Here is a 19,198-nt window from a genome sequence, read left to right as displayed (position 1 = left end):
TTCACAAAAACACAACACCGCAGAGCAACAGTATGCGCAGCGATCAGATATCGATGTGAAATAGACAAGGAAAGATGCAGAACGCAAGCTATACATGGGAGCTAGAGGAGACTGACACTACGGGGGCCGAACCAATCAGCAGCCAGTGCTATACGCATTTTATTTCAATTTAATATTCTTTTAATACATTTTAAATATTATTTTTTGTATTGTTTTCAGTCTTTTAGGCTAGGAAATGCTTATTTTACTACAAAATAATTTAAATTTTTAAGAAAAAATTACATATAGCAAAAATCTGCGATACAAAATTAGATATATACAATGTAAAAACATACAATGAGACTGTGAAAAGTACATTACTTTTGCTGACAATGACTCAAATGTAATTATTTTCATTGGCTAATGTGTAATAATCAACTTGTAAACAGTGTTAACTAGTATTGACATTATAGGTTAAAAAGTACATTTGTTGTTTCTATTCATTTTAACTGAAAGAAATAGCAGATTTTTTCAATTAAAAAGACATACAAAGTAAATACATTCATTATAGACCATTTATTTGACTCCCCCTAGAGTCATTTTACAACTTACAACATTAGCTTTGTTTACTTTGATGCACTGAGAGAATTTCTGTGTTAACTGCATTTTGCAACAATGTGAATAATAAATGCTTTAATCTTTGGATCACTGTAATGTGAAAAGCAATACTGTGATGGCACATTAGGCAAAAGACGTGATGAGGTCCGTTAGTAACGTCACTGCAAAATCTCTCTCAAGTCCCACAGACTCACTAGTCCCCATGGGTACACTTTTGTAATTTCTGTCAGGCTGTATCACTGTGCGGCTCCACCCATCTCTGTGATTGTTATTATAATGACTCAGTGTTTTGTCGGCCAGTTCTCGCTCCGTTCTTCCAGCACTGAAAGTACCTAAAGTGCTCCCAAAGTCTAAAGATTGTAATCTGTGATGTCATATTGATGCATAGCCTGAAGCAGCTCCATTAGCGGCCTAGGAGACTGACTTTGTGGACTCATACAATGTCTGCCTGTACTTTTACATCCACAAGGAAATTTAGATGATAGTAGGGCTATTAGTTCTGTTCCAGAAAACATAGCCTTATCTCTGTCCAAAAATCATCCCTCATTACATTCACCTTGTACTTCTTTTCCGATAGTTGTATATTGATGTAAAGTAATAGATGAAAAGCTCCTACTAATTTCTTGCTAAGTATGATAAAAACTGGACTAGTCCGGGGGAATAATACTCTCTGAAGGGTAAACTGAGCTGTATGAAATAATTATTGAATTCTATTATTAATATGAAGCAGGAATCTGAAACATTTTTCAATTCACACTGAGGTCAGAGGTCAGCTCCACAGCACAGCCCCTGAGGGTTCACTGTAGTGTACAGCATGCCGCCAAAAACAAGGACTTGAACCCATGTCCTCAGGCTGGAGGGCGCTTCTAAACCCACAACAGCACCCTGCTACCCTGAGTGCAACCCTGATATGTACAGCTGTGTTCTGTTGTAGCACAAGACATTGTTCTCACACAGTGTAATGGGCACCGCAAGCCGATACCTGATTGACGAGTGAACACATGACGGCAGTGTAAACAAAAAAGTGGATGAGCTAGTCAGCCCACCCAGAGCACACTACAGTATATCCTACACCCTATTGATGGTATGTCGTAATGGGCTCATGTCTGCTATGATGATATCAAAACACAACAAAAGAGAGACCTCTTTTAATAATGCAAATATAAAAATAGACAATTAAAAAATATGACACTTTGGAACATCAGTGCAATGAGTACAAACAAACAAAAAAACCTCTGAGTACCAGCAAAATTCATCAGTGTGTATCGTCCTTGACAAATAAACAACATCCGACAGGAGTTATCACAATTCACCTGTCAGAAAGGCCCATGTGTCATAACTTACAATATAGCAATTAATGCATATGAGAAAATATATTTTACGCTAGCTGGTTGTAACACCAGGAACCTCTTCTATGTGATGATCGGTTGGCACAAGGACAACTGATTAGATTGTGGCAGTGATGCAGCTTATAGTCTGGATCCACAGATTTGTTATAGATTTCTGTATCACTGTGCGATAGTGGCATGACATCACTGTAACTATGACAACAAGTGAACACTACGTTAGCTGCCTGTTGACGATCACGATTGTGATCCTACTAAAAATCGACCAATTATCGAGACTTATCCATCCAAAAATGATACAAGGAACAATTACTTAAACTGTGGGGGCGTTTCTGAGTCCTTTCAATTCCCTGCAGCCACCCGAGAAGGTGGTCACTGGGACTTCAGGCAGTTTCCAGTTGGAAAGCATAGAGCATTTTTGGGGTTTTGTTAGCAACAGGGCACCATGACAAAGACTTCTGTCACTTAATTGCTTCTGGCAGGCGCCCATGTACTAAATGAGAGTCATCATCTGTTTCTAGTCATTTAAGACTATTGTGTGATAACCAAGTGTCCAATGCAACGAAGCCGCTCAGACAGCAGAAGTCATATGTCCAGGCACCATTCCGATTATTTGCTATCCCTGTGCTTTTCATATGATGACGTGAAATGTATTGTGTTAAAAAGGCTTATTGTCACGCGATTACATCCCCCCTGAGCTCACCGCCCTACTGATGTTCCGATGAGCAATATGGGTCTGTAGAATAGTTCTGCAGGTCTGACATAATGTGTATGTGTGTATATTCACATTGCAGGTGCTTAGCTGTACTTGGAAATCAGTGTGATTTACAGTAAGAGCAACAGTTAAAAGCACCACATGCCAGAATGTTTGACCACAATTCTACTTCCTATTTGAAACCACCTGCTGATGTGCTACACTGTACAACAGTTTGTGCTCTCTGCAGTGAAGACTGATTGGTCAAAAGAGGTCAAATTCACTAAAGCTTAAACTCACTTTAACTTTAACCCAGAATTGAAGAACACTTGCCATTGGATCACTGTCCCTTTAAATAACTTTAAGACCTTTTTTCTCTTCTCTACCTCCCTCCCCTGAGGTTTATCACAGTGACTCTTCTCTCTTCCATCTTTTCCCCTCTCTCTCTTCACACACACACACACACACACACAAACACTGGCTGTATGTGTGGCTGGCAACTACAAAGCTGTTAGCCAAGCATCTCTTGGCTCTGTGCAGAGAGAATAAGACACTCTCATTACTGCCCTTAAAAAGCTCTTGCCCTCACAAAATCCACTGTAGACCCAGACACCAGTGCAGAAAGTCATGGGAAAGACTTGAGAAGTTAAAGGCTACTTTTCCCCCTCGCAACTCAATTCACATGCGAGTGTGTGTGTGCATGTCTGTGGTTGATGGTTTCTCTGCCCCCTCCCTCCCCGTCCCCCTTTCCTGTTCCTCTTTAATGTCACAGGGCTGGCTCATATGACCTTGAGCGGCAGCGTTGGCACGGCAAGAGCGAGAGCTGCCTCGCCTGCGGGCGCCCTTGAACTGGATCTGCAAGACAAAAAAAAAAAAAAGAAAAAAAAAGAAAAAAAACCTTCACGCGGCCTGATAGACATCTCAGCCCTCCTCCTACCCCCCAACCCCGCACCTATCCTCCCCCTTTCTCCTCAGCTCTTTTATTCAATCTACGCCACTCCTTATCTGTTCCCCCTGGTGGGAAGAGATTTATCAGGATGCTGTATCTTTAACCTCTCTATCAGACTGAGATAGAAACAGAATTTCAAAATGTCTGACCGGCCTGCGCGGATTTATTTTTAAACCTCCTCCTCCTCCTCCTTCATGCACAAGCCCTGTGCCATTTCAGGAAAAGGGATTGGGGTGGGGTGAGAGTAGGGGGGTGCTTTATGGAATACACCTGTGTGATGAGACGGCCATCCACTACGCCAGAGGTGTTGTTTACGTACAAGGAAATTCCAGACTGTTTTCCTCCTCGCCATGCTCTGAACTATTGGCACACAGTGACCTGTAGCTTCAAAACAAATATCCCAGCCTCTGTTCCAAGCATGAGCGTCAGCTTACCGGCCAATCAAGGTTCTCTGACTTAGAGAGGGGTGGCGTTTCAGAGCCGAGTGTTTTGACAGGTTGATGATGACCTGCTGGGTCCCAGTGAAGACCTCTGATTTTCTAAAGTAAACACCATGGTCCATGGTCCAAAGTCTGGTTGTGCACTGTCAAACTCTGCCTTGCCTGAGAGCTGAGCATAGTCAACTATAAAAGCACAAAGAATGGTTTTATCGGCAGGCAAATATTGCAGCACCCTCCCTGCGACTGAAACTCAGGCCACCAAGCTTCAAGTAATACAGTAAATATTTGCATTGCCCTGTTAGAAGCAATAGGTTCAATACTGGGTGTTTGAAAATTCATAAAAGGCCTTTCCTTTTGAACGTAACACACATAGTGTGTGCAGAGGACTGTATAGGAGGTTTGGACACTGGGAGACTGGCCCTCCTCCCAGCCTCCTACTGGTTCCCTTCATGCCTGACCTTTCAAAACTGTAATGTTATCACATGTCATACGCAGGCCTGCTGGAAACCATCTGCTAAAGGCACTGTGGTGGCTCCCTATCACCAAAAAAAAAGCCCCAACACAACACTGGCCGGAGTGGCTGAGTACAGGTTCTGACTGGTTTACTGCTCAGCATGTCTCACCTTCACACACACAAATACACACGTAGAAAGACAGACGGTGATACACAAACGCCCCCTCAGAGACTGCCGTTGAGCGACATGAGCCATGAGCAGTCTCCTCAATTAGTGTTAAGGGGCTTTCGCGCAGAGACATGAAGTTCTGGGGCTAAGAATAACATTAGACAGGTCTGCTGCCCGGCAGTAGCAGGGCTCGGGAGCCGCGGCACCGTGGAGAGCTGGGTGTGCGGACTAACACGGAGTCTTGCCGCTAATCCGATCCCCCGCCATGTTTAGCCCCACCTCAGGATATTATGTTATGTTTGTTAGTGTGACACCTTGGCTAATAAGGCTGTTTTTACACAGAGCGAAACCAACATGATTAGCATTAGCTGGGACTGATACAGGGAAGTAGAAACGGCACAAACACTAAGAGACCCTGTGTTTATTTGCTCCCACCAAAAACCAAATATCTAGTTTTCATATCAGGGAGATGAATGTGTTGAAATATTAAAAGACCCGCTACAGATCCCCCCCCGTAGAAGAGCCAAAAGCAGACTCGCTGTGGAGGCACCACAGTGTCCTGAGAGATTCATTACAGGCAGATTTGTTCCACATAGTGAAATATGAGTGAGCTCTACTGCCTGAAAATTGCATTGCTCCATAAGCGGACCCCAATGCCAGAATAAGCCCCGATTTTCAGTTCTAAAGGTCTTAGCTCACTACAACAGCCACAGCAATTATTTGTGAGGAGGAGATCAAACCCAGTGTTTATCCTGCTTTGTCTGTCTGAGACACAGTGGGAAGACACAAAGGCTATGAAACAACGAGCGATGACACGGCGAGTGCAAAATCAATATCAAAAATATATGTTAACTGTGGATAATTCCTTCCCATAGCTTAGGGGCAATTTTCCAAAAATTATGAGCAAAATTTACCCACCACTAAGTCTTATTAAAAAAAAAACATCAGTGATCAGTCTGGTTTTGGCAGCACCACAATGAGTTAAATAATAGCTTTTTTTTCATCACATTTCTAGTTAGAAGAAAAAATATCACAGAGAGAACATGCAAGCAAATTATCAATTCACATGCCTGTCTTTGACACAGATAATATGCAAAAGGGTCAGTGCAGCTGAATAAGCATGTGTATTGCTCATTTCTAAACCACAGTTGAACTTGGCACAGTAAATAACCTGACCTGAATAAAGTCAAGCAAATCTGGGAGAAAGGGGGCTATATTTAGAAAACAGCAACCCGTATGTCAGAGAAAGAGAAATGTGAAAAGATCCTTACTTAAAAGCATGTGTGGCTTGGGCTTTGAGCTTGTCAGGTCTGACTGTAGTAATCAAACGCTATTACTGGAGATTGAGAGGGGAAGAGAGGAACTTATAGACGGTGGCAGTGCCTCAGATACTCCTGCGCTACTGTAAGGCTAATACTATATGCGTGTGTTTTTTTGAAGTGTAGGGTTGGGGAGTAAGGAGAGACCTCAGTGCTCAGCTTGGGGCGTATAATCTATGGTTCATTTGCAGCTTTTCTCCCCGGTATGACAAGCCGTTTACAAGACGTAGCCTCTGCTGCTGACCCAGTTCTGAGTGGCTGCGTCTCGCGACAAGGCCCTGCCTCCCCATCAGGCCCTGCTCCTCGTCTAACTGACGATAACACCGCCACCCTCTGCCTCCGTGAACTGTGGGAAAAAAAATAGGTCGCCCTGACCCACTTTTCTTCTTTTTTTTTCCCCCTCCCTAAGATCGTGCAAGGAGTTCTGCAGAGCATGATCGAGGGAGACAGTAAAAGGGAGAGAGAGAGAAAGAGAGAGAGGGAAACAAAGGAAGAAAAGAAGTTAAAAAGACAGACTCAGACTTCTCTGTGATCAGTCCTTGCATTCTGCTGATGTGTGGCCTTTGGAACACAGATGACCCTCCTCAGCTGGCCTGCTGTATATTTGGCAAAAACCCTCCCATGTCTCGATACAACAACTGCTCCTGAGGTTAAACACCACCTACAGGTCCACTTCTCAATTTCTTCATCCGCTCTTCTTGGTGGCCATTATCTCATGTCTTACTCAGAATGCTAAATGGGATCCTCTGCCTTATTTAAACATAGACGTACACACTGCTTTTTGCAGTCATTTAACACCCATGAAGGTATGACATGTCATCCAGCCTGAAAAATTATGAGCCTTTCTTGGCTAGGGGAGGCATTAGTGGGCTAACTGAGCCTGGAGCTGCCCTAATGCCTGGTAGCATGACACTGGTCCCTGTGAATGCCTCTGTGTTGGTTAGGACAGCTCATGATATATCTGAGATCACGCACGGTGCTCTCATGCAACCCCTTTCCTCGTTAAGCTACACTCACTCATGCATTGCTTTTGTAATCCCTCCATACATTAACCGTGCCTCTGCTCGATGGGCATGTTCCTCTGACAACAGCTGAGAGTTTCATTCATTTAGAAAACAGACACTTAGTTCTGCAGCGTCCTTTGTATCAGTGTTGGATTCCCGTTTGAAGCCATTGTGAAATACCTAATCAACGCACACCTTTGACTGCTAATTTAAATATTAATGCGCCTGCCAAAAATCATCACTCATCACTCACTGGTGCCTTGGTGTCGCTTAGCAACCTTTGTTTAGCTTCTGTTCAAGAGCTATATTTGTAGGAGTAAGACTGACATTTAATTATTAGCTTTTAAAAACCTTTTACCTTCCTGAACTGAACCATTCTGCTTCAGCTACAGTGCACTACCTCTTTTTATAGCCGCTCTGAGCCACTTGTTACTGTGCGATTTACACTGATTTTACACATTGTAGCTCTTTTAAAACCACAGCATGTCTTGGGTAAGAAGTCCAAACACTAACGTGCCGTATGCTAGCACCCCAGTGTCACACAGTTTGCCCATACAAGAATATTAGTCCCACCAGATGCGACTAGCGACTGCATGTGTTTGCGTGTGTGCTCATTTGCATCAGCCACAGTTTGACACTTTAAAAACCAGAGGAGGGTTGACCTGCCACTAAACTCTCACCAGCTTGGTGCTAAGTCTCTGCGTGCTAATGGTGACCTAGTGCACACAGACATGTCGGTGCCTCGGAGACGAGCTATGAAGTCCGCTGCTCCACTTTCCCGAGCTGCCAGACACGCTGCAAAAACAGCAGAAGCTACAGTGCATCTTGTAAAGTGCACAGAATATGACCAGAGACAGAGAGAAAATGGCCGTTGGAAAAAAAAAGTAGAATAGGGTGTCAGGTCTCTTTATTCGGCGGGGGTTGGTGGAGGTTCTAGTTCCAGTTAAGGGGGTGGATGTAGGTCAAGCCCTGCCTCTTCGTGAGCACCAAGGTCAACGCTGAATGGAAGGGAAGGTGGCTTAGAGAGAGAGAGGCCCTGGATAAACCACATTCGTCTGGCTCCTGTGCCAGCGCTAGCCCTAAACGTGTAAACACAGTTACACAAGAAGCATGCAGCTCCACTGTGATAACCCTAGGTGTGTGTGTGGAAAAAAAGATCACACACATCACACAAGCTTACCGTAGCTTCCATTCCCTTTTATAACCCAAACAAGGCTTAACTTCAAATGACATATGAGTTAGTGTCAATGCCATCTTTGATCATAATGCAGTTATACAAGAGGAGCACATCTGATTGGATGAAGCTGAAAAATCAACCAAATTATAGAAGCTACAGATTCCGCTTGTGTGTGTATGTGCATGCTAAAGTTGTATCCAGGCGGGCAGCAATTGATGTCTGATTTTAAATGTCACATCCTGGCAGGTGATCACCTTCATTTAAGTTTTGTCTAACAAGACAACTGTCTGCACTTAATCAAGAAATATTATGAGGTGTTGGGACCACAGGGGAGAAGCAGTGCACTACCAGGATTTGAGGTAGGACACCCACTGGGGGACCATCGGAGATTTTAAGTTAAACTTAGAAAAGTTCTAAATAAACACATACTGAATCACAATTTGAATAATTGTTCAAGAAGTCTTGGCAACACAAAAGTAAAGTGTCAAACTATTAAGTGTGACCATTTTCAGGAATTCAAGCAGTGCTTTGTACATAACAGTGCAAAGGTTTTAGGCAACTGTGTTTAGATAATTCTGCATTGTGCAATACCATCAAGGAGGCGTCTGACTGGTCCAACATTCATGCAGCAGCAGGACAACCTCTGAGAATGGAAGAACTTTTAATACACCTCTGAGTGGTGGTGCTGCTTTCAAGACAAAGGATGCCTACACAAACAATGATTTAATTTAGGGTTTTCCTTTTTGCTGAACGATAAAGTTAAATGAAAAAAAAATCTAGCATTATTTGGAAAAGTATTTGCCCTACAGGTTGAGCTTTGATCAACTTGGCAGATTATCAAATCTAATACTTTGCATTTCTCTAATTATCTGTGTCATTATTTGTAATTCCCAATAAAACTGATTAATCTAACAATCGGCTACAGATGCAGCCTCCTCTCTCTGCTTGTAGTCACCACTCTGTAACTGATTGGTCACCTCATGATTAACAGCCAATTAACAATGAAGGATTGATGTTGAAAAATTGTCCTTTAATTAAACATTTAAAACAATGAAGCTTTGTGCTGCAGTTTGTATTATTCTAACCTTTGAAAACAAGATTTTCGATTGTACTGCAAATGCATAGTGGTTCCAAATACTGATTATCAGATTCCTTGATGATCAATATTTGGTATTGGTATTGGCCCTGATAAAACCATATCAGAGGCTCCGTAATCAACACTTTACTATTCGTGCTAAAACCTAGTACGTTATAAATACAAGACATCTGCTTATCTGCATTATATATTTCCTGTACCAAAGCTTCTAGTAGCTCTTGTATTGTTTTGTAGAACATCTTAGACCTTCCAGCATAAGATCAGTTAAACTATGGTGCATCTCAGTCTGTTTTCCAATAATGCTACAGTGTATCGGACAATATATGAGAATTAATGGCACTTGGCTCCACAGAGGGTAAAGAAAGAGTCCATTTCTGTAAAAACAAAGGGTGAAATTAGTCTTTGGTTCTTCATATCACTGCCCTAGCTGTCCCATGTGTAGCGTGGATGTCTTTCATGTAGCACACAATATCATGTTTATTATCACGGGATGAGAACAAATCATCCGATTAGATTGCCTAAAATTTATAGAAGTTGCACCGTGTCATTTTTTATTATTTCAGTTTTGTATTTAAGATTTAGATCAACATTTAAAGATTCATCACATTGTGTCATTGCTATTCTGCTCTGTAAATTCATCAGGCGACAACATCTTCTCCTAAGCTCTTAATAGGGCTGCTGATGGCCAAAGTGATAATCACAATTATTTTAATCAATACTGAAGATCACAGTTATTCATTATTTTGGAATTTTATGAAATATTTGCATACAGAGCACTCCTTTCACTTCCGTGTCGTGTGAATGTAACAAGGCACGGAGAATACAGTTGCAGGCTGAGGAATCTCTGTAGCACCACAACGCTTCACTATAATGCTAAGCCATGATACATTTTACTTTTATCCAAAAACTGCAGTTTCTGTAATTTGGACATTGAACTTATATTTGCAATTTTGATAACTTTTCCATTAATTGTTCAGTCCTAGGGCTGCACAGTATATTGGTGGTTGGCACTTTCGCCTTGCAGCTAGAAGATGCCCGGTTCACGTCTGCATGGAGTTTCCATGTTCTCCCTGGGCATGTGTGAGTTTTCTCCGGGTTCTCCTGCTTCCTCCCACTGTCCAAAAACAAGCTGAGGTTAATTGGTAATTCTAAATTGTCTGTAAGTGTGAATGCGAGCGAGATTGTTTGTCTCTATGTATAGCCCTGTGATAGACTGGTGACCTGACCAGGATGTCCCCTGCCTTCACCTTAAGTCAGCTGGGATAGACTCCAGCACCCCCGACCCCAATGAGGATTAAGGGGTATATAGATAATGGAAGGATGGATGTTCAGCCCCAGATGCCACCACAAAAGGTTATGGGGAAAAAAAGAAAACATCCTCCTCAATACCAAAGGGGGGGGGGCAAATTAAAAACCAAGCCACTAGTGGCACAATGTCAGTTTGGTATGTAACTAAGGAAGCACGGCCCCCTCCCTGATTGTTCACTTCTCCAACTGTAGTGTAAAGACAAGCTACATTATATACACAAAATATTCTGAAAAAGTGAACATTTACAATGCAGACATTTAGCTAAGGTTTATTAATGCAATTTTAACAAAGGAGGCTGGGATCTTGATTTACTCAGCCATATGGTTAACATATCCAGGGGGCAAAAGTGTTAACATACTAGCATTAAAATGCTCAGGAGCAGAGACAGTAGCTCGCTCTAAAGTGAGCCAGTGAGCCAGCATGGCTTAAGGAGTGGGGCAGCTGTAGGGAGTGAGTGAAGGCAACTGCAATAACACAAATCCTAGCAGCCAGCTCATTCTGGACATGAATCACTCTGGACATGAAACGACCTTTCCCTGACATATGCTGGTATCAGTGATTGTGAATTGAGAAGATGACTAAACCTGCTCAGTTTGTCACCGCACTCAAACCGGGTGGAAACTTGTGGCCGGCCACTCTCAAATTCAGATCAGGGCAGAGATGTTTGGAGCCGCACCGCTGGGTCTGACACGACCTCGACCCCGTTTGACCTTGGAGTGATTACCCAATTGAATGACAGCCCCTGTAGCTGCATGCAGGCCTGTGGCGAGTGTCTCCACCCCCTCATGAGGCTGGGTGAAGGGTGCCACATGATTGGATCTCCTTCTGGAGAGTTACTTAAAAAGCCTCCTCAGCAATCAGGTCAAGGTCACGCTCTTGCCTTAATGCCAAAGGAGAAGAGAGAAGTCTTTAAATGCGTATGGAAGAGTGCACAAATAGAGAGTAGGAGGGGGAGGGGTGATTACGTCCTGCTCTACATGTTCAGCAGTCCTGGGTCCTTGATAACTTGAAAACACAAGTTATGATTCTATTAGCTGTATTAATCTTCCTGCTTAGTGGACACTTTTATTCAAAGTCACTTACACGATTATCACTCTTGCACATCTCTTTCCATTTCTACAGCTGGATATTTACTGGAGGAATCCAGGTTAATTGCCTTTGCTCAAGGGCAGAGGGTGAGCAGAGTATGAGCCAGCAATCTTCTGGTCACCAGTCCATTTTCCCTAAGTAATAGGTCATATGGCTGCCTCCAGTCATCAGCCCAGTGCTCTCCATCTCCTCTCAAATGGCCTCTCTACTACTGGGAGCCTTCTAACACGGTTATGAGAAAGCTGTACTTCTGAACCACAGTCTTTCGGTCTGTTTACCCGGCTGCAGTGAGGACTGTAGTGAATAACGCCACCTCACTAATGGATTTACAAGTGGGCTGGAGGTTCACAAAAGGACAGCATGTTTCAGAAATTCAAGAGACCACTTTGAGTGAAAGAGGAAGACTGGGGTTATGCCAAATGTCCTCGGTCCTTCCTTTGTAGCGTAGGAGTGCATTCATTTTTCATTTAGAGATGTGCCACTTATTTAACTGCATTCTGTTAAAAGATATTTACTGAAAGTGCAATGAGTCATTTTTTTACTCATTGACAAATTTAAAATGGAAGAATCTGGAATGCCGGAGCCATTAGAAGGCCGGTCCTCATGTATCTCTAACGAGATATTATTTTGAACAAATGACGAATATTTTCCTTGGAATAACATACAAAAATAAGGTATTTCAAGGAGGACTCTAGGACATTCCTTGGTTAGAAACCTGGATAATGTGCTGCAGATCTATCTAAACTCGTAATGCTTCGACTCTCCATGGCCACCCGCACAGGTCCCTTGTTGCCCAGCAACAATTCAGCTCATCACTAGAAGCCAAAAAGTTACACAATGGCAGTTCAAGCCAAAAGAGGATTTGGGGTATACAGTGCGTAACATTATTCACTAAGTTATATCCGTGTTCTGTAAGATGTGGGTCTGAATGAATGAGGAGGTGGGTAAACCCCAGCTATGCATTTTCCACCCATCCTGCAAAGCTATGCAATGTGAAAGAGAGTTTATTCAGTAGGCTACACTGAACATCAACAAATACTGCCATAAGAAGTGCTTTAGGGGTGGTTGAGGTGGGGGCATACTAGAGCAGCTCTCAGGTACAAAGTTTAATGACGCCTGAACGTCCCAAACTTCACAGTTTTCTCAATGGATAAAAATCTTAAAGACACATCATCGAAGCGTGTGTGTGTGTGTGTGTGTGTGTGCGTGCGTGCGTGCGTGCGTGCGCGCACACACACACACACACACACACACTGCCCTCCCTCTCTTCTTCCTCCCTCCCCTGTCGTCCTGTGCAATATATCCATCATTCATTCATAAATTCTGAAAACTCCTCTTTAGTTAATTGCCTGGGAAAATTTAATTTCAAACGAAAGCTTTTAAAAGAGAAAGATATAATTAAGTTGCAGGGATCTCTCTGCCCCCTCCTTGTCCAGGGGGGCCGAGGGGACATGTGCTGTGAGCTGTGCAGCTCTGCACTGCACTGCTCCGTGTCAGGGAAGTCATACACCCATGTTTAAAGCAGAACGTTACGTAAAGCCTCCCTCACTGCACAGGCTTACTGCACCAGACGCTGTGTCCTTGCCTGGGCTGCTCAAGGTTCCCAAAAGGACAGACTGCTAAGAAGTTGGGAAGGACAGGGCCCTGTGATAGCCTGCAAAAAGAGAGGGTGGGCGGGAGGCAGGGAGGGAGGGTGGGGAGAGCTGCTGCCTGTGACAGCCTTGGACTTTGAATTCAGCGCCAGACAGGCTCATGCATCAATCCCTCAACTTACAAAGACAAGCCACTAACCTTGACGAGGCCAGGGACTCTTCAGGAATGAGTGGCATTTTCACTTAGCCCCAGCTTCTCCCCTGCACTCCTGCCACATAACCTGGTTAAAATAAGACACAGTTGAGTAACAGTCGACCTCAGTCTCTGGACTTTGTGACCTATTGTTCTAGCCTTCCACAGCCCTTAGACTTCTTAGTCCACACCAGGGACCTTTGCTATAACATGTTTGGAGGCAGCATTAAAGGCATTTAGTACACAAGGTGCAGGAGCCTTGTCTGATGCCTGTCAGAAGACGTTTTGTTTGAGTGAGGCATGACTCCAGCTCATGTGAATCCATGTTTGCTTTGATGTCTGGGATCAACGGCTCCAATATCACAGACCTAATTACAGACATCGTCTTAATACTAACAAAAGCTACAAACATGCAGACATTTATCTGCTGTCTTTATCTTCAGATTTCTTCAGAAAAAAAAACCAAGGCAGCCACATTCTCACATGCACACACAGGCTGGGCATGCCTCCTATCTGTGAGCGTCTGTCCTCATTCCCCTTGCAGCCCGCCCACTCTGTCACGCCTGTGACATTGGCCTGCTTGTGGCAAAGCAGAGACTTTCCCCTCGTCTGACTGCAGCATCCTGGCTGCACGCTTCCCACAATGGTAGAGAAACCTTCCTACTGCACCTCTACAGCCTGGGGGCAGCAGCTCTGCTGTAGGAGCAATAGAAGCAAAGAGGGAGGGAGGGAGTCAGCCACTCCACTCCTCTGCTGTGACCACACCAGCCCGGCCAGGAAAAGAGTCAGCTCCTCTCACATCACCCAAGAGGTCTGCTGCTCCACGCTACATCTCCTCAGTCTTTACTTAACGTATCACAGGAGAGGGACAGTGGAGATTTGGTGTTGAGCTGGTAGCTCTGTTACCACAGTACAAGCTACAGCTTGATGCTGTTTCCCTGCTCTGCTTCATTGATCGGCACAGTTAGGCTTCCACAGCTGTTGTTTTTGAAAGAGGCCGAAGCTTCACGTGGGTAATTTATTTGATCTGGTATATCTTGCTCTTTCAGCCTCCCTCCCATTTAGTGAGCAATTTCAGCAAAGTCTAAATAATTCACAGCAATTGCAATCAGCAGCGATCAATTGGTGGAGATAATTGAAGGGCCTGTCATTGCGCCAAGGCCAAGGTGAAGCATGAAGACAGAGGGGCGGAGAGTTGGAGGTGAGGGTGAAGGAGGAGGAGGTGGGAGAGGAGTCATTCAACAGATGAGCTCTGGCTAGAATAGCTCTCAGGGGTTGCAGAGGAGGAGTCCATCTTTCTTCCACGCATTTCGTCATTCCACCCTGCATCCAGGAGCCGTGGCTTTAAAGCAGCGTTTAGCAGTTCCTGCCTTGTCATCAAAATGAGTCCCATTGACTTTGGTTGCCTTCTGTTCATGACAGAAGCACCAACAGGAGCCGGAGTGATTGTCTCTGAATGAGATAGTGCTGCTATTACTGAGAGCCCTCACTAAAAATGCCTATCTTATAAGCAGCACACAGGAGAAATACACTCAAACTGCCCCCACACACAGTGATCTCATCTCAAAAAGCAACACTAACTTCTGTAGGTTTGCTCTGTTTTCTGATGTGGCTCCTGCTGTTCTTCTAGTAACACAATATTCTGAGAAAATATACTACAAAGACATACTGCTCAGTAAACAGCATGCTTCCACATGCATCTTTACGTATCTGCTTGACTAATTTGACTTAGAGTAGTGAGGTAGTTTTAATGTCTCTATTCATTTAACAATTCTATTTTGTTGGCTTCAGTTGCTACATCAGTCTGTGTGTGTTTACACTTTAATCACTCAAGCCCTGACATTTTAGACTAGTGTTCGTCATAACCATTTTCAGTTTTATGCAATCTGGCCCTGTTGTGGTGTAGTGGCTGTGATGTGTGTGTGTATCGCCCATTGAGAGATAAGAGTTATGGAGGAAGAGGCACAGACAAGAACTAACACACAAGAAAACTGATCGCTTTAAACCTTTGATCAAGTACAACACTGACTTCTGTCTTGTTAATTCAATCCCTCAATGAAATTTACAGCATAATTGTTGTGGTGTAAATCTCTGTCCTATAACAGCAGAGCTACTGACTTTTGTTATTAGTCGAGTGTCTACTGAATAAACAAACAATAAAGGGAACAATAAAATGATTTGGCTTAATGCATGCTCCACACCGCAGTTATAGAGCCCAAACAATTAGAGAAATGAGCTTGTGGCCCAAAGGTCTCTGGTTTGAATCCTCTGTGGGCTGACAAAGTACTGGCCTGTAAGTAGATGAGAAATGCACTTCTATTCCTCAACATCTACTGTCAAAGTGCCCTTGAACAATGTTCGGTGGCCAACAACACAAGTGCTGGGCATCTCCCAGGTCTATAATAAATCAAAAACTCTGCAGTAAATGCATGACACTTGTTCTGGTAGATTGCACATTAGTTTTTTGTTTTTTTTTTCCCCGCTGAGTATCTCAGCAATCAAAAAGCGGGATGCCACCCTCAATTTTGTCTGCCCTGTGTCTCATGCTATTGTGAGTGACAGATTTACAAACAGAGGGGTTTGAGCTGGCACAGCAGTGGTGGTTAGAGAGGCTGTTAGCTGAGCTAAGTGCCTGGGCATGTCCTCCTCTTATCTGTGGCATCATCCTGTACAAAAATGCACTACATTACACCAAATTATTGAGCGGCACAAAAGAAAGTCACAAAGTAGCAACAAGCGGGGATTCTGAAATTACTTCTGCCAGAGATCTGCAGAACGCACCTGCATGACCACAATCGCACACACGCACACGTCACAACATGCCACATTCATACAGCAGCAACAGCAGCAGCAGCGCTTTGTTTTGATGGCAGATAAGATTTGCTGTATTGAAAGGCGGCCAGTGGACAAGAGAGAAGAGTGCAGAGTCCTGTCTTGTGACTGTTCAGCAGTCTCGACATCATTTGCATTTGGCCATTTGAATGTCCTCTGGTTCTGTTGCAGGCTACTGCACATCACTCAACAGCAGCTCCCTGGACAATAGCAGATGGCTCAGTCAAATCAAGCTACATCCAATACAGAGAATCCTTTGAGTTACAGCACACAGCCCAGACCACTCAGACAAAAGTACTTCTTAAGTGCAACTTTAAAAGTTGGGCTATAAATGTGGAGGTTTTAGTTATCTATGGCAACAGAGGACAAGCTGAACTACCTTGAACATCTTGTGTAAGTTCAGGTCAAATAATTAAGCAGCTTAAATGCTCAACAAAAGAAAGGCTAAAAGGCAGACCCCCAGACACAGACAGTATTTAGAAGGCTTTAGAAAAGTTTGACTTTTCTCCACATTACTTTAGATTGTTAGTCTAAGTTACAGTGGTTTTGTGAGAGGCAGCACATTAACTGAACCTTTTTTAAGCCTCATATTGCAACATCCAAACAGGTTGCGTCTGGAAAGCTTTGTACACTGCCCTTTCAGAACCTGAACCGAAGATGTACTCTGCCCTTCTCCCTGTAACTCAGAAAACTTCTGGCCCCGACCTTTTGCCTCCACACTGATCCAAAGTCCAATGAAGCAATAGGACATTTCAGAAAATGGAACACCTACGCAAAGGCCATTCAAAAAACCTCCCTGGCAGTTACTGAAAACACATCTAAGACTTTGAAATCTATCAAAACATATCTGACATGATGACACAGTGATGTGACAGGCTGCAACAGAACAACTCCAACCGACTGTGTGCCAGTCTGCAGACTGAACTAACATCCAACGAAAAACTCTGAAGGGACTATTCAGGGATTCAGATATTTTCAGAGCTGGTGTAGGAAAACAAAACGACTATAAAACAGGGATCTCTGTATAAGCTATGAATTCAGTTCATGGTAGTTCATAAAGCATTAAAGGACCAAACACTGCCTTGACTGTGTTATAGATTTGGGTTTTTTAAGCAACCCTCGACAATACGGTTTACTGTACATGCTCCGGTGTTAGAGCAATATCCCTGCCTCCCTATGACAACCCCACTACATCACATGAAAATAAATTTTCACTATGATCAACCGCCGAAAATGTAAGTAAAATCCTCACAGTGAAATAGCTGTCATGTAATATTCTAGAGCATTCAGGGGAACGCCTTGGAGACCTTATTTGTGATTTAAGTTAAACAACGCTTAGATCTTTTGGCAGGCCTCGGGGTTCATGTAAACCTCTTCAAGATCTTTCTAAGGAGCAGGACTTGCCAGCAGTCATTTCCAGACTAGTGCAACTGTGAAGCGTTTCCCATTGGTGGTGCTAAAACTACTCCAAGATAGCAGGCTGTGGAACTATTTTGACCCAATGTGATGAACTACATTAACTGTACTAACGCCACAGTACAACTCTTATGGCACTGGACAGCCTACACTGTTATTCCACTCATCCATCTGAATGGGTGACATTCAGCGTTGTGGTGTGACAGTCGCCTAAAATGAAAATACACTCCGGATTTCAGGAGATTGAGCTGCGGTCGGTGTGCGTTTGACGGGAAATGAACATTTTACGCAGAAACACCTCCGTTGGACCAACAGAGGTGTTTCTGCGTAAATAGTATCGGAGGCCTAATGTACTGATCACAGAGGATCCAGGCAGTGGCTGCCGCTAATGAACGGCCGTGGGTGAAAGGAGAGGGAGGCTCTGGCACCGCACACAGCCAGGTTCATTCCCACTTCTTTATGCAGCGTTTTCAGCGCGGTATCCATATGCGCCTGTGTCCGCCGTACGGCACACAAACAGCCTTCCCATCCTCCACCAAACACCGTATCATCTACTATAACGCCCGACATACGCGTCCCCCCGTGCATTTTTCAAGCTCTAATAACCATTCCCCACATATGACAGTGCGTTCATGTTCAGATCCCCTACCTGCGTTGTCCACCCCACAGTCAGCCGGAGAGGCGCATCGTTATTATTCGACAAGGAGGAGGCAAATCCAATGAAAACGGTCGCGACACTTTTGGCAGGAAACTGAAATGGCGAGGCAGCCTTTAAAAAAAAAAAAGGAATAAAATTTTAGTCCAAAAGAAAAGCCTCGATTTTTTAAAATTGAAATGACTGCTGCGACTGTGAGCGAGCTGAGGTGTGGAGCGTGTAGTCTGTGGGAATTGTTTATTCTCGGAGTCCCCTCGCTGTGGAGAAGTGAGCGGAGACAGCCACACTCCTCCTCCTCTGCCTGCTGCTGACACCACCCTTAAAGGAACAAGCCTGCACTCTGCTGCTGCTGCTGCTGCCCACACAGCCCTCTGCCAGCAATAATAATAATAATAATAACGATAATAATAATAATAATAATAATAATAATAATAATAATAAAAGCGCATGCACTACTGTTCAAAAGACTGGGGTCAATTAAAATGTCCTTATTTTTTGACAGAAAATCTTTTTTTTTTCCAATGAAGACAACACTAAATTAATCAGAGATACAGTCTAGATCTACTACTCTCTTAGTTTAGGGGCCACATTCAGCCCAATTTGATCTCAAGTGAGCCAGAGCAGTAAAATCACAGCATCATAACCCGGGTCAATATATAATTGAGGAACTTTTTGTATCATAGTTGGAATTTTTTTGCTGTTTTCAGGGCTAAAATCGACATGGCCACCTAAAAGATTCTTCTAAAATATATGTTCAATGTTCGTAAGTTTGAAATTAAAAGTTATTTTTAACCTCCTAAGACCCAAGCTTTGGCTTGGTTTGCATTTTAATTTTTTCTACTTACCTGGGATAAAGAGTAATAAATA

At 43.5% G+C, this 19,198-nt stretch overlaps 1 protein-coding gene across 2 annotated transcripts in view; it reads right to left on the bottom strand.

Moving 5' to 3' along the window:
• The window catches only part of nrip1b (nuclear receptor interacting protein 1b), a 39,094-nt gene extending 20,456 nt beyond the window's left edge, over positions 1–18,638 (bottom strand). Inside the window, exon 1 of one of the 2 annotated variants that reach the window (XM_022196619.2) lies at positions 18,326–18,638. The gene's annotated coding sequence lies outside the window, so the exon portion shown is untranslated. Of the gene's footprint in view, positions 1–13,434; positions 13,491–18,325 lie in introns of those variants that run through there. The other variant, XM_051937151.1, reaches the window with a different exon arrangement.
• Between the last annotated feature and the right edge of the window lie 560 nt (positions 18,639–19,198).

This window comes from Acanthochromis polyacanthus, chromosome 17 (genome assembly GCF_021347895.1).
Source record: "Acanthochromis polyacanthus isolate Apoly-LR-REF ecotype Palm Island chromosome 17, KAUST_Apoly_ChrSc, whole genome shotgun sequence".
In the NCBI taxonomy this organism is placed as follows: Eukaryota; Metazoa; Chordata; class Actinopteri; family Pomacentridae; genus Acanthochromis; species Acanthochromis polyacanthus.
The sequence above is the reverse complement of the archived record's forward strand: the minus strand, read 5'-3'. Positions and strand labels throughout refer to the sequence as shown.